The 16,217-nt window shown below is 32.6% G+C and overlaps 1 protein-coding gene and 1 long non-coding RNA gene across 3 annotated transcripts in view; one reads left to right on the top strand and one right to left on the bottom strand.

Moving 5' to 3' along the window:
• LOC117220144 (potassium voltage-gated channel protein Shaw) overlaps nt 1–16,217 on the bottom strand; it is a 419,368-nt gene that overhangs the window by 33,330 nt on the left and 369,821 nt on the right. The gene's annotated exons all lie outside the window — the stretch shown is intronic.
• Nucleotides 9,606–14,708, top strand: LOC143260933 (uncharacterized). Its single transcript, XR_013035210.1, has 2 exons — nt 9,606–9,933; nt 13,166–14,708. It is a non-coding gene; the product is annotated as an uncharacterized LOC143260933 (long non-coding RNA).

Raw genomic sequence — 16,217 nt, 5'->3', positions numbered from 1 at the left:
GGACACCCTGTATAATTAAATTAAAGTATTAAGTCAACTTTTTGGTTATTGTGGAGTTAGTCATTTAACAACAATTTAAAATTTGGCCTTTTGGATAAGGTTCACACAAAGGTCAGGGTTAGATTGGACTTTTAGGAAATGCAATTGACCACTGCTCATTGCGATACTGAAGCGTCGAAACAAAAATTAGTATACAATCCTTACAAGTTGCTTGAAACACATATATGTGCGTGGGTTTCTTCTTTGTGCGTATAGTAACACTGGATTGCCTTAATTCTAATTTTAAGTTTCCTAATTAAAAAGCAGGTAGCAATCCTTATGTCTTTTTATAATGAATTTTATAATGATCCATATTTTACGTATTACACGTCTTACAATATTTATTGTTCAAATTGTATTTCTCTTTTACTACTATTTATTTGTGCTATATGCTCTTAATTATGGTATTAAAATAGTATTAAAAATGTGTCCCAATTTGGATACATTTTCTCAAACTATTACCATCGAGAGAATGTTTATGCGTTTAATTTAATGTTTATAAATTAGATTTAGTACTATAATGTCTTCGAAATTTCCAAGTCGTTCTCTGAAAATATTTGCAATTTGCACTAATTTGTTCAGTTAAATGTCTAACTGAAAACTAAACTTCGCAAAAATTACTAAAAATTATTTCCTTGATTTTTGGTATATTAATTTGCGACTGATTAAACTTCATATTGACGTTATTTTAAGCTGGCCGAATTTTCCCGAAATAAAGAAAATTGTGGAATTCGTAATTAAGAAATGCACCGCTCTAACGTTGTACATAGCATTGTAACCCACGTCTACAACAATCACCCTATAATATTCGCCACAATTTTTCAGGTATTTCGTCAGATTTGATAAAATAATGTTACGATGAAAAGTTCATCGGTATTCAATTGGCAGCAAATTACAATAGTGAATATTGTGTCAAAAAGTTTTTATTTTATAAATAGTTAAAATCACTTAAATTTTTGTTAACAAACTTATGTACCTTTAAGGCCAGATCGTTGTAGCTTTGTATTCTCTTTAAAAACGTATTAGGGTAATTAGATCGAAATATACGTAATACACTGTATTACGATTTTTCAGCCATTTCCGGTAGTCTCACAAAAAAATGTTTCATATGAAAATCAATCTATATTTAATGAGCAGAAAATTGCATTTTAAAATAAAGTAAAAGAAATTTATTTTCAACAAAAAATTAGGGTCATCGTGATGTCTTTGAATGAAACCATGTATTTCCGACTGCGTTGCATTATAGGCAATATCGAGATAAATCCAATGACCTGCTTTGTTATGATCTTGAGTTGACCTTGAATTGAAAAATCATCTCGGATTAATTATCCACGATATCAAGTTAATTCGATGCTACAATGTCGTGCAGCACTTGCTTGGAGCAGAACAAATGAATGTCAAAGTATTTTAAATTCTGTTTTACAAAGTGTCCGAATTTATTTGTGACCATAGTTCGTTTTTAGATACAATGCACACAATTATGCCGATAAAATGGTATTCCAATTTTTTAAAGCATACTGCGATCTCTGGCGTGTTGCATTATTCAAAGTCGAATAGCTACGCCAATAACTCGAAATCTTTTTATTTGAACAAACAAAACGAAATATCGGTTCCTCTTCACCTTAAAGGGAAACGACGATGCAAACGACGTTTTTGAATTTCAGTGCACGACACACGTTTCATATTGCGTTGCAAGTTGCAAGATCTCGCTGAAGTTATAAGAGATCTGAACGGGCAACACACACACACAAAATCTTCGGAAAAGTTATGCAGACCCATAAAACTGAAATTGTCGGTAGTATTGTCGACGCAAGTGTAATGTCGACACCCTGCCATATTCGAGGAGAAAACCTATTACGCCGGGTTTGCCGCGGTATCTTCTTTGTAATAACGTTAAAAGTTACGTGGTGCTACGTGATCCGGCCTTCCTTATCATCACGAGCTGATTTTCTTCGAAAATTGAGTTTCGGTGTTCGTACCAAGCGTTTGAATCGGCTGGCCTCCACGTGTGCGAAAAATTAGGTTCCTAGTGCTGTACCATGGACCCTCACGTTAACTTAGGAAAAATAAAGGAAAAATAAATAAAAATTTTCGTATCAAGCCAACACGTTAATAAAAATTCAGTGATTGTTGCTGTAGAACCTCTTCATTTAACGACTCCAAAAGATCAAATTGTTTCTTGAATTTGACAATAGAACTGAAGATTTTATGTATTTATGATAAAAATGGATAAGTCATATATAAAATTATAATAATCAAATTTTCATTATAGGCTCAGATAAAAAAAGTTGCGAAAACAGCACTTTTTATTTCTTTTCTCACGCTAACAAATTGCAATTTTTGAAAATAATTTTTTAGTCATTGCCTAGTAAACTGTAATAGTTTTAAAAAAATTTAGACCACTTGATTCAATTATAAAAAAAGTTATTTCGTTCTAGAAGGTGTACGAATACTTTCTGCATCCACTGTATATTGGGTAAATTTTTATTAAAATAGCAAAGGCATTTCCATCTAACTTATGTTTTTTATAATTAACTTGGACAATTTTTATTTTGCATAATGGTTCGCAGACTAAACATAAGATTCTCGTACGTAAAATATTATTTTATAGAGAATGAGTTTCAAGGTTACGCTGTTATACAGAGAGTAAATAGATAAAAACTGTTCATATAAACTTATGTTCGAAAATGTCTTATTGAAAAAAAATAAGCTTTGAAAGATATTTATAATTTATTGTAACAGTTATCAGAAATGTTTGAAAATTCCTCCGACTGGAAGAATGCAGCCTTACATTCCGCGAGTTAATGATTGTTGAACTTTTTCAAATATTTCATCTGTATTGAAAATAATAGTAAATGCATTTTTAGCATTTTTATAAACCAATGCTTATATAAATTTTGTACGCCTATATATTTTCAATAAAACATTTGCGGACACACGTTTCTATGAACATTTTTCATTTAGTCAGTACGTTTGGTCCAAATCTTTCTGGTGTTTCAAAAAAGACAAATTGATACATGTCCTTTAGTATTTCGAGTGGAGAGTCAAATGGGTATACTAGTTTTTTAATGCGTTGACATTTTCAAGCTTATTTCCAGGTAATTTTGCTTTTTTATCATAAATCTATATTTTTTAATTCGAAGTCATATTCTACGCAAAAGAATGCGTAACTTTTGTTTCAAATATCTTTTTTGTAAGTCCAATATTTTTTAGATATTTAGCCGATTTTTCATGTTTATGTCGAGGATACTTTGTTTTTTTTTATTAAAATGATAAAGTTACTTTCTTCATTTAAGAACATCATATTACAAAAAACTGTTTGAAACACAAGTTGTGCACTTTTTTTTAGATAGATTATGATTCCGAAATGAAAAAAAAATACAGTTTTATGATAAAAACAAACAAGATAACCTTGAAATAACCTTGAAAACGTCCACCCACTAGAAAACTAGTTGTGCCATTCGACTTTCCACTCGAAATACTAAACGACATGTGCCAGTTTGATTTTTTTAAATCACGTGTCTACGATACTCTTTAGGATCTCAACTTAGATGAGACACCCTGTATACTTGCCCAAATGTATTTTGTATTATGTCCAAGTGTATGTAAAAACATAAACACGTGTGTATGCCTTGTAAACTAATTAAAACTGAATGAAGGTAACATATTCAGGAAAAAGTTGCGGGAGGGATTATCACAAGTTTTTTCATTTCTTCAATACTGTCGTGAACTAACTAATTCTTATGATAATGAACTATTTCTCATAAAGCGTAAGAAAATGGTTTAGAATATCCAAGTTATTTCTATCTTAATATTATTTAGAATGTACTGTTTAATTTATGATCGCAACGGGATTAAATGTTTTGTGAACCACACCAACTTTCCCAGCTATGTATGAAGATTTTGTTCTGGTATTTGGTATTGTATATTGTATACTGTTCACTGGACACCAGAGTGGTACATTTAAAGTTATTATCGGTTAAACAACTTTTTCATTGAGCGTAAACTTGTTTCGAACTGAGTTGTGCCATTCCGACGGCCATGCACATATGCGACAACCGACAATGTAACAGTTTGATCCACTTCTTTCGCCGCCATCAACGGACCGAAAATAAATAGAAACTTGCTGTGGAAGCTTTTAAACAATCTCATTTTGCTGACTACACACCATCCCGGATGGAATTTTTCTAACTCGCAAAGTTACGCAATTATTTCTTGAAAAATTACGGTCATTGAGCAATTAAAACTGAAAGTCGCTAGCGAATAAATTTTTTACAATTTGCTGAATGTATAAACGTTCCACTCCTGGAAATCATTAACCCTTTCCGATACCTCGACGAGTTTGACTCGTGATGTTAATAACAATGTGTTAGTAACAATGTGGAAAATATGAATGTTATTCCGTTCTTTGAAGTCGAAATAAAATTCTGTTCTATTTTCATCATTATTGAGCCATTCAACTAATTGTAGAGACATTATAAATATAAATCTTCTTTCTCCTCTAAGACCTGAAACCTAAGCAAAACGAAAAGGAAGACATTGTTGGAGAAAGTCACTGTTTTCTTTCTCTTCTAAGACCTAAAACTTAACCAAAACCAAAATAAAGTTATTGCCGAAGATAAAGCAGCACAAACACATCCTCATTTTACTTGCAAATAAGGTAACACAACGGCAGTGATGAACACGAACGAATACATAAGCAGGACACAAAACTTACCGAATGGCAAGACTTATAAAACGTTACCGAAAGACCTCACGAAATCAATAGCAAGATTGACAACCGTAGTGATAAAACAGGCCAAACTATCTGATACCGTACAAAATACAATCCATCCTAGAGAACCCAAAGTATCTAGAATTTATGGTCTTCCAAGAACGCAAAAAACTGACATAACCTTAAATGAAGAAACGGACAGCTTAGCAAGAGAAGCTTCGCTTTCTGATGTGTCACCCATTATTCTGGTTCCACATTCTGACTTTTTCCGCAGCTTTAAAAAGCAGGCCGGGACTGAGACAGAAAGACGGATTATCGCGGAAGCTGAATTCAAGAGTATAAAATACATCCATCAATATTACCGTCCTTCTGCTAATCTATGATTTTCACGTAGAAATCTTCTTAGGGACTTTATTCGATGGACTTTATAATAGGCTTCGAGCAAATCACATATAATTAGCCGCTTCCGTCCTTAAAATTAATCTAGCTCCCAACACAAAATCTCGATATGGATGCCTAGTGCAGGATCTCAACCATATGGTATGGCAGTGTCCAATTCTTGAAGACAATAGGAGTATCTTAATAAATAAACTGTGTAACATGGGATTCTGGCTACCTTAAACAATAATGGACTTCTTTTTGAGTAAACCATACACTATTCCCGTGATGCGATTTTATTCATTCGATAGAGCTCTTTCTGCTCTACAAAACTGTGCTAATCGTCTTTTTGAGTAATTTAATTTTTTATTACTTTTGAGGCTTGGAAATGGAATATCCAGGAGGTAAAAAGCAACATTTTCGACACCTTCTCTACTTCGCTTTTCATCGAGGCCAAACAGCTGCTGAAGCAGCCCGGGTCATTTGCAACGTATACGGAGAAGGTGTCATAGGCGAGTCTACACCACGGAAATGGTTTGCGAAGTTCAAAAATGGCGATTTTGACGTCGACGACACGCTCCGCAGCGGAAGATCTTCTGAATTCGACGATGAGCGTCTCAAAGCACTTTTGAAGGAGGACGGTCACCAAACAAGTCCTGAATTGGCCGAAAAAATGAACTACGATCATAAAACGATTCTCAATCATCTTCATTCAATTTTGTTGCCGTAAAATTGGGAGCCTGGGTTAAATTCGAATTTAACCTCCTGGATATTCCATTTCTAAGCCTCAAAAGTAGTAAAAAATTAAATTACTCGAAAAGACGATTAGCACAGTTTTGTAGAGCAGAAAGAGCTCTATCGAATGAATATTATACACTTTGTCAAACAGCAAAAAATCGTTGTAAAATAAAAGAAAATATAAAAACGCTACGAACTTATTCCCCAACCCGATAATTGCATGTTCATGTAATCCTTAAGACAAGAGTATGCCAGTTTATTTTCTGTACTGTTAGTATGCACAACAATATATAATACATGTTGTTAATAACCCGGCGTAGTAATAGAAAAAGAGGCCCATAATCAGCATTATATGATCACCGATTTACAAACTAGCAAATACCTCGCATCCATCCTCAAACCCCATACAATAAATATAAATAGGCATATTCTAAATTCAGCTTATTTCATTCAACAAATCCAGAAAATCCGAACGAGAAGACATTCTGGCAGGGGTTGAGAACATTTATTATATCGGTTCTGGTTCGTGAAACAGTTATGAAGAGCCGACATGTTCTCATAACTGTTATAAGATATATGGGTTTCAGTTTCGGTTCCTCAGAACCGTTATTATATCAGTTCTATAACTGCTATTTTCCGGTTCTAAGTTTCGGATATGGATTTCGGTTCTAGTTCTACTTCACGTAATAAATACATTGTATTTCCTTTGAGGATTAAAAGTATGGATTCTGAAATTCTTTGTATTATTGACATGTTGCGACTCTAAACATGTATCAACGAATGCGCTCCATAAAGTATCCGCATAATTTCGAGATGCCTGAGACCATCTGGGGTTTGTCCATCGACAAGAACTACAGGCTTATGAGGCTACGCGACCCACGACTCTACCATAAATTGACCGAAAGCAAAATAACGTCAGGGCTATCTGCCTTTGGTTCCTTTCAAAAGTAAGCATCAATTCCAAGACGTAGGAGCCAAGTTCAATCTTATTTTGTTCTTAAATCATTTTAATAAGTCGTAATTAACATATCTACATTTTTAGATCCCTTCAATTTTTTCACCCCTGATCGTACCATAAATTAACCGAAAGCGAAGTAGTATCGTGCTATCTGTCTTAGATTTCTCTTAAAATCAAGCTGTCGGCAACATAAATATGTTCATCACGGTGACAAAATTATTATTTAAAAACTAAAGCAGAAAAATTTATCGATTATGTATAATATTATATTCATGTTTCTAATGTTAAAAAGTTCATATTTGAATAATACGCACAATATGAATCGCATAATTATATTTTGAAATAGTTTGTATAATATTCAATACATTTTTATGTATTTCGCGTTGTATACGATATTAAATATATTGATTAAACACAATTTTACGAAATTTTTAGTACCTACGCAAGTACGGTATGAACATTTACAACAGAATTTGACATTTATGTAGGCGTATTTTCACATCTTGCCGAAAGCGATGAAAATATTGGGGACAGTGACATTATCTCTAACACACTCAATGGATTTAGTAATGGTTGATATGAAAAAATATAGGAAATGTACCCCACGATTTTGGATAAAAGGTTAGATATGATCTTTCCCATGAATGAATAAAATTCGCAATCTAATTATAAATTACTACACATATAATACACATACATTTATAAGTAATTTAAAACTTATGAATAAATGTTTGAGGATTGTAGAAGTAAAATCTATATTGCATGTATATTGTGTAAACGTAAAGCCATAAATTCGAAATATAACCGAAATGTACAGTCGAAATGTATAACTGAAATGCAGAATTGAAATCCAGAACCGAAATCTGGAACCGGAAAATAGCTGTTATAGAAACAATATATCAGCTCATAAGCGTTATGAAACTTTTTTGTTTCTCCATAACTGTTTCAGTCAAGACTGATATGTATATAACAGTTTGGAATAGTTATTTTCTGGACCTTTTCAATCCCTTCATTTTGGTCAGCTTCGGCGTACACCAGTAGAACACCGGTATTATCAGGAACAAAATACGTGACAACCTTGTACGCTTAGTGCACCTTAGTCGCTGCCTCACCTCCACCAACTTCCATTTTGAGGGTATCTATTGGGTGGGCAACTAAGTAATTGCCGATTTCAGTTATAGATGCCTCTCACTCCCATTTTTATGATATCCGTAAATGTTATATTATAAAATTATTATTATTATTATTATGTTATTTTTTATTATCCGTGAATGTTAGCAACTGGTCAAATTGAATGCAGCGGTCAAGGAAAAGCGACCAGAATTGGTCAATCGTAAAGGTGTCATTTTCCACCAGGACAATGCTAGGCCGCACACGTCTTTGTCCACTCGGCAAAAATTGATGGATATTGGTTGGGAATTGATGTTACACCCACCATATAGCCCTGATCTCGCGCTATCGGATTACCACTTATTTCGATCCCTGGATAACTTCCTTCGTGGTAAAATTTTTAATGATGACGACGCTGTAAATCTCATTTAACTCAGTTTTTGGCCGAAAAGGATCAGACTTTCTACGAGCGTGGAATTTTCAAGTTGTCAGAGAGATGGCAAAAGGTCATCGAACAAAATGAAAAACTTCATTCCAAGTAAAAAGAATTTTTTTATTTCATTGAACAAATCGGCAATTACTTAGTTGCCAACCCAATACAACGAACAAGTATCAGAAGCAGCTATGGGATCATCCGTCTCCCCAATCATAGCTGACATCTACATAGAACATCTAGAAGATCCAATTTTTACAGAAGCTCCTTTAAAACCGACACAATAGCATAAATGTATGGATGATACTTTCGTAGTATGGAGTCATAGTACGAACACTCTGACTAACTTTATCAACTACTACTCTACATTCCAAAATTCAGTTCACCATGGAAGAAGAGGCAGAAGAACAAACAATACCATACCTTGACGAACTGGTGACAAGGAAACCTGACTGGTCTCTAGGATATCAAGTATATCGAATGTCCACTTATACTAAATAAATATTAAATAATTTTGTTATTAATAAAATTTTTCATTTATTAATAAATTTTTTCAATTACTTTTTGTATTTTTTGCATTTATTGCATTGAAATTAATCTTCTCCGAAGGCTTCTCTTTCACAAATGCATTGAGTGCCATCGATGTTTATCTCCATACAAAAAATGGTTTTTCTGGTTCTTCGTGAGCGAGATAGAATACAGTTTCTTTCGTCTTATTTTCATTGCAGCACTTTAAATGTACAATGCATTTACTGTCGTTTCAGTTTTATTAGCGCATTAAGGTACCGTAAATTTTTTTGATAAGGAAATACAATAATCTATTGTTTTCAACATATTATGTATTGCTTAGCGGCACCCGATTCACTTCGTGCAACATTTTTCCATTAATTTATCCTATATGAAAGAAACTCAGCAAAAAAACTTTTTAAAGGTTTAAAAGATATTGAACTGTTACTATGCACTAAAATGAAAAAATACGTAACAATATTTACGCTTGGTAGACAACGAGCGTCTATGAAGTTTAATGGTTACGGTAATGTCACGTTCAGCGAGAACAAAACTCATTATAATACTATTATTTATTCTGCTACATGAGGTGACAATAAAGATGTTAAAATATCCATAGGTACCTAACCTTTCTCCACTGTATTTACCTTATATGGAACAGTGTACTATGTTAAACTCACATACACGGTGTCCCAGAAAAAACGTAAGCCCGTGAAAAGGAATAATTCCAGAGGTGATTTGAAGTGATTTTTTTCTGTCTGAATATCAAAGTACACAGGGTGCCCCTAAAATCGTGGTATAACCTGTCGGGTGGTGTGATCTTACATGCAAATATAAGTCAAAATAAGATAATAACATTTTTTCATTTAAGGCTTTGTTTTCGCGAAAATTAAGTTAGAAGACGCGCCAATTTCGCATGGCTCCTGGTATGGCGATAAGTAGAATTGGTGCGTCTTGGTCAGACACGCCAATTGATTCCTACTTAACCTCTTGCCAGTTCAGCACATAAGGGTCTTACGCAAGGCTTACGCATGAACATGCAGCTTTCAAAAAATGGTATGTATTGTATTGTAATAATAATTTTAATAATAACAATAATTTTTTCATTTTTAGAATTAAAAAAAATCATTTACTACTTGAATCCACTTCGTTAAGATCAGAATAACACAAGAAAATTGATTAAAAGAGCCAGGTAGCCATTTTGTGAACCGATTTCGTCAAATTTGCAAGACTTTTCTTTCGACTTATTCTTGTATGTAGAATTATAATTTGTATATGTTGTTTTTATGGTTCTTTTCAGATTTTTGTTCCTCTCGACAAGTACTTTACGTTACAATAAAAAAAATGTTGACCTTCCAGTCATGATTTTTAAGGTCAGCGACAATTTTGCACCAAATTTTTTTTGGTTTTAACGATCGTTATACATACATCATTTTTGACAACCTGTACAAACCTCGAGCTTGGTATGACACTACAGTGTCAGTAGCGTGCCATCGCGTCAGTATTTGTAGGCCGTATTCGCTTTCCGATTGATCCGTGTTGTTTTTTAACAACTCGTTAACCCGGTCTGTGTCGCTTGTATCACCTGTAGTATACATTAAACTTTCCATTCAGACCTTGTGTACGACCATTGATGCGCTTTAACATACAGTCGGTGTACAAAGTATTCGTAGATTTTTTAAAACGGAATAACTCTTTTGTTATTGGGAAAAGCGATCTAAATTTTTTCGGGGTGTTAGAGGGATTAGTTTATTAGATAATGATTGAAAAATTGTTTTGAAAAATTTCAATTCGTTGACCTGATAAAAGAATTAAAAAATGGTGTTTTTCCAATTTTTTATCTGAGCCCATAACGAAAATTGAAAGAACACATTTTGTAGATCACAGTAATTTTGTTCACCAACTATATTTATTTAACGCTCTAACAAGAACATAGGGCATCAAATGACTGTGCTCGCCTCTCGTTACTGTGCCCTCATAATAACTTTACTTATGTTTATGAACAACATTATTCAGTCAAAGATATTTAATTTTTGAAATAGAATTTGGTCTGTAATTTTCATAACCGAATCAAAACTTATTCTTAAAACCTACAATACTGAAACCGACTTTTTAAATCGCTAATAATGGTACGATGTGTTTTTGCCTTGACCTTGTTAATTGACTTAAGAAGCACGTTGCAAATATAGATAAAAAATACAAAAATTATGCTTTCTAAAATAAAAAGAATAAACTATTATATTAATAAAACTCGACCAAATTACAGGAAAACAATAATATCAATCAGTCTTTTTCGTTAATAACTCGTAAACAAAGCCGCGGATTGCATTTGCGCTATGGAAAAAAGTATGACCTCAGGAACACCTCGTTTCTCAATTGCGAGTGACTTTTGGGACACCCTGTATAAATGATGTATGACGTGCTTTCAATATCAATTTTCGTTTCGTATTTTTCAAATGTAACGAGCGGCGTGTTCTGGAAATCTTGACGTGTCGTTCAGTAATCGACAGTTTCGCAGCAATTTGTGCTGAAACTAAATGGTTTTAATTTGATATTTTCATTGTTTTGCTGTTTTTTAATTGCTCTTCGTGGCGCAATGTTCGCGCATTTAACACGAAAACTTAAAAAAAGAATCTTTCAAACAAAACCTAGGAACATTTTACCTGTTTAGTATTTTTTGTTAGACTACGGATTTTTGTACAAAATAAAAACGTTATAATTAGATTGCAAACAGCAGAAGTTAAATGTATCTTTTCTTTTAATTATTTTAATTAGACGAAGACGATATAACAATATTCTTAAATTTTCTTGATCTCATTTGACTTATTCATTTGATCTATTTATTTCGTTTCACAAGTGCATAAAAATCACATTCTACTTAATAATAACGAATTCTTCCTCTTCAGTTATAAATTTTCTATTTGTTCTTTTTTATTTCTATTTTGCTTTATTTTCTCATTAATTCAGTTTCTCTGTACTGTTTGGATTTTACTCAATTTTGTTATTAACATTTGATATTCGATGGTACTGTAATATTGCGACGGGCACGGAATTCCATATGCTCGCAGTAAATTAGTAACCGTAAGCAGAGCATGAGACAACGGAGCTACATTCATTTGAATATTAACAATAAGTGTCATCATGAATGTCGACGTTTCATATGCATAGAGATAATGCGTAAGTATGTATGTGCACATCAAGAAGCCGTATCCGATTAAGCTCAGGCTTCCTAACTGCTTTTAATGAACCATTAAAGGTCCACTCTATCAAACTCTCGCACTCGCGTGCATTATAATATCGTACCATGATCAAAGTCTGTACCGATACTATCCTTGCTGGTAGTATTACCATTATCCCTATCATCCTAATATCCGATTCGAGATCTCACACGTTATCTCGGTTTTCACTAATTCAGTGACTCGCACTAATATTCGGACATCTTTTAAAACAGAAGAATTTTTTTCAAATTGAACGAAGCGACTTGAATTTTTTTGAGCTGTTATTAGGTCGAGTCATAAATAACTTCCGTTCCTTTATCAAACATTAATTTTGTTTTTTTTATTTTTTCTTGGTTTTTTATTTCATTTATTTTGAAACCTTATCTATTTAGCAAAAGCAAAAATTTGTTTGTGCTGGTGACTCATAATGGGTAGATACGAACAATAGATTTTATCTGGTTGCATCGGAAATTATTAATAGAAAGACTAGTTTACTGTACCTTTCTTTTCAATTTTGCTATTGCTTAGAATGACAAAAAATAAGAAACTGACATTCTATAACTTTATCGGAGCCTATAACAAAAATTTAAATAATACGTTTTGTAAATCTCGATAACTAATATGCATACTGAAAAATTTTATCGAAATCGGTTAACGCAGAGTCAAGCTATAGGCGTTGAAAGATGTCCAAATCTCTAAATTTCTCAGTTTCTCATCGAAAGACGTGGAAAACTGCGATTTCTGCTATCTTTAATTGTTTGTAACGTTTTTTATTTTCATCATAGACTCGGATAAAATTACTTTTTGTCAAGTAATAGCAAAATTTAAAGAGAATCATTTTAATTATTGCCTAGTAGACTAGTCCCTCTATCATCCAAAAAAATTGAAGTCATTTGACCCAATTTTAATAAAGTAAGTGCGTTTTGAAAGGTGTACGAACACTTTTGTGAGCCACTGTAGAGCCACTTCAGCAGCGATTAAATCATATTTTGTTTTTTTGTAATAAATTTTTAATAAAGCATTTATGGACTTTGTGTAGTATAACATTTCATTCTTATTTTTACTTGCAGAACACGTTGCCGAAGTATGGACGGAAAAATGCGGGACATTCTGTATAGTAGGAAACGAAAAAGCGGACATGGCTGCCAAAGAAGCAGCATCCCTCTTATTGTTTGAAAGCGAAACCAAGATACCAAGACCTCGCAGTCTCACTGCATACAGACAAAGAAGAACGGAACGGAATGTGGAGCACAACAAGAAAACGAAGAACTCAAAACATCGTAGAGAACTTCTTTCAACAAATGCTAACCCACGACACGACTAGGAAGGAGAGAATAATTATAATAAATCCACTGTAAAATAACACACGACCTCTACACAAAAAACAGAACCACCGTTCTGTAACCTGTTTTATCAAGAAACACGAAGATTAAAAAATGAAATACAAACAAAATTCTGTCTCGGTCGTAACGTTACAGCAATATGTAACAAATGTTTTAAACTGCTTAAAAGATAATAAATTATATTTAGAAATATAATCACTACACAAACTGCAGATCTTTATGCAAAATGATAACTGACCGCGTTAATTGTAGGTTCATCATAATTCTCATCCTAACATTTCTTTTTGTCCATGTTTTTATCGATAAAAAAAAGTTGAAAAATCATTTAACTTTCCAATTAGAGAAGCAGCACGCTACGAACTTGTTCTTAGTTGATAACTAAAGATTAGAAGTAAACCAACAAATAGTTCACACATTATTTAAACCGTAATCAAAGTTCGAAATGTCTCCATAAGTAGAACCAACGCAGCTAAGGAACAAACGTTAGATATTTCTGTAACGGAGCCAATGGAGCGTTAAGTATTAATTTTAACTAGTTGCAAAGAATATAATAGCGTCTTTAACACTAGATTTACGGAACCCGTCAAAATGACTGGTCACTAATTTTTTAATTTACGATTATTCATATCGTAAAGATACATTTATGAGTTATTTATTCCATCTATATGTCACTTACAGCAAATGTTACAATAACATTTGTTGAAAATCAGAATAAATGTCTTATTGTTACTTTTATAAACTAATATAAAACAGTTGTTTCTTGTGCTCCGTAAATCTAGCGTTAAATTGTTCTAAAGTTTTGACTATTGCACAGTGCATAAAAAAAGTATTCGCACACATTTTCAAACGGAATAACTTTTTTATATAATAATTAGGCCAAGCGATCTAAATTTTTTGGAAGGATGCTAGAGGGATTCGTTTACTAGACAATGGCTAAAAAATTATTTTCAACAATTGCAATTTGTTGGCATGATAAAAGAATTAAATAATGCTGTTATTTCAACTTTTTCATCTGTGTCAATAACAAAATTTTAAAAAATGCATTGTCTAGACCTCGACAACTTATATGCATATTGTAAGTTTTATCGAGAACGGTTAACCTCAGTATGAGCTATAAACAATTAAAGATCGCACAAATCGCAGTTTTTTCCGATTTTTTGACACATTCGACTAATAACTGTAAAAAATCTGCTGTTTTTAAAATCTTTCACCGCTTTTAACTTGACATTACGTTAACCGATTTCGATGAAATTTAACTTACTCAGCTGTAAAACACACATTTCTTAGATTTTCGCCATAGGCTCAGATATAAAAGTTAAAAAACGAGAGTTTTTTACTTTCTTCTGCCATTCAAAGCATTCTAGTTAAGGTCTAGTAGATTGAACCCTGTATCGTCTAAAAAAAATTCGAGTCGTTTAGTTCAGTTTTGAAAAAGTTGTTGCGTTTTAGCAGTAATTTAGCGTTATTAAGCAGTTCAGGAGTGATCAATTGTGCTACCTAAGCGTGTGTTCTCTATTTACCCTCGTTTTCTTCAAAATTCCTACTCTTACTTTCTTGCAGAACTGTTTGTAATATTCTGCAGCATATTGTCTGTGACATCTGTCTACGGACGGCCATCTTGTCGCATGACGTCGTGACGTGCGGCGTCAAAGTTGGAACTTCAAAGAACACAGAGGTCGATAAAGGAGTTTTGCAAAGTATAATTGACCACTTACGAAGGCTACACATGTAAGCCTAATTAGTACTTTTACTCGTTTTTAAATGCACTGTATTAAATAAAAAGTTCAACTTGGTACTATTATATCTGAAACGCATATTGACAAAATTACCTTAAAAATGACCAAAATGAGCTTCAAAATCAGTCAACTTAGCCCAAAATCAGCAAAATTAACGAAAAATCGACAAAATTAGCCCAAAAATGGTCAAAAATAGCCGAAAATCGGCAAAATTAGTCCATAATTGGCCAAAAGTAGCTCAAAATCGGCAAAATTAACCTAAAATCACTAAAACTAAATAAAAAATTACCTATAACTATGATTATAAGTATGCAGTAATTTTTTCTTTTAAGCACTCAGATGGACTATGGAGGTTGAATCTATTTTTAATAAACCCAAGATAAAAGATGCACACTTCAAAAATAGACTACTTCCTAACGATATAATTTTCATTGTTATTTCACTCTTTACGGTAATATCAATTATTACTATTATATCAATTCAGTTAACAAGTATTGATGTTTAGAATGAAATCAATTCCTGCTGTGTCCAAAATTTATCTTCCTCTAATGTGTCATCTTATTAACAGTAGAATTACCGAATTAATCAATATAACTGGTTTCTAATTCTTTCGTTTAAAATTCCTGATATTATGCAAATGTTTCTATGAGAAATTTTTAGATGAACTTTTTTATCCATGCACATATTATAATATAAATAATACAAAGTTTAAATAGATCAAATCTTGACATTGTAATAAACAGTATACAATATACATAATATACATAATATAATAAAAAATATATAATATACGTAATTCGCGTTTAGGTTTCGGTAGTTCTCGTGTTAAATAATTGAAATTCTTAAAATTTCTTCTAAACTCTAAATACGTATAAGTTGTACCACATACATAACAAAGTACTTGCGTCATTTTATTGCATCTATAACAAAAAATTAGAGCTTTTGATTGCTATGAGAATTTTGATATTAACTCCTTGCATTACAATATTGCATAAGATATATTTATTTGTGTAAAGTTCGAATGTCATGTACTTCTTTTGTAT

Source organism: Megalopta genalis, unplaced genomic scaffold (genome assembly GCF_051020955.1).
Source record: "Megalopta genalis isolate 19385.01 unplaced genomic scaffold, iyMegGena1_principal scaffold0026, whole genome shotgun sequence".
Lineage (NCBI taxonomy): Eukaryota > Metazoa > Arthropoda > Insecta > Hymenoptera > Halictidae > Megalopta > Megalopta genalis.
The sequence above is the reverse complement of the archived record's forward strand: the minus strand, read 5'-3'. Positions and strand labels throughout refer to the sequence as shown.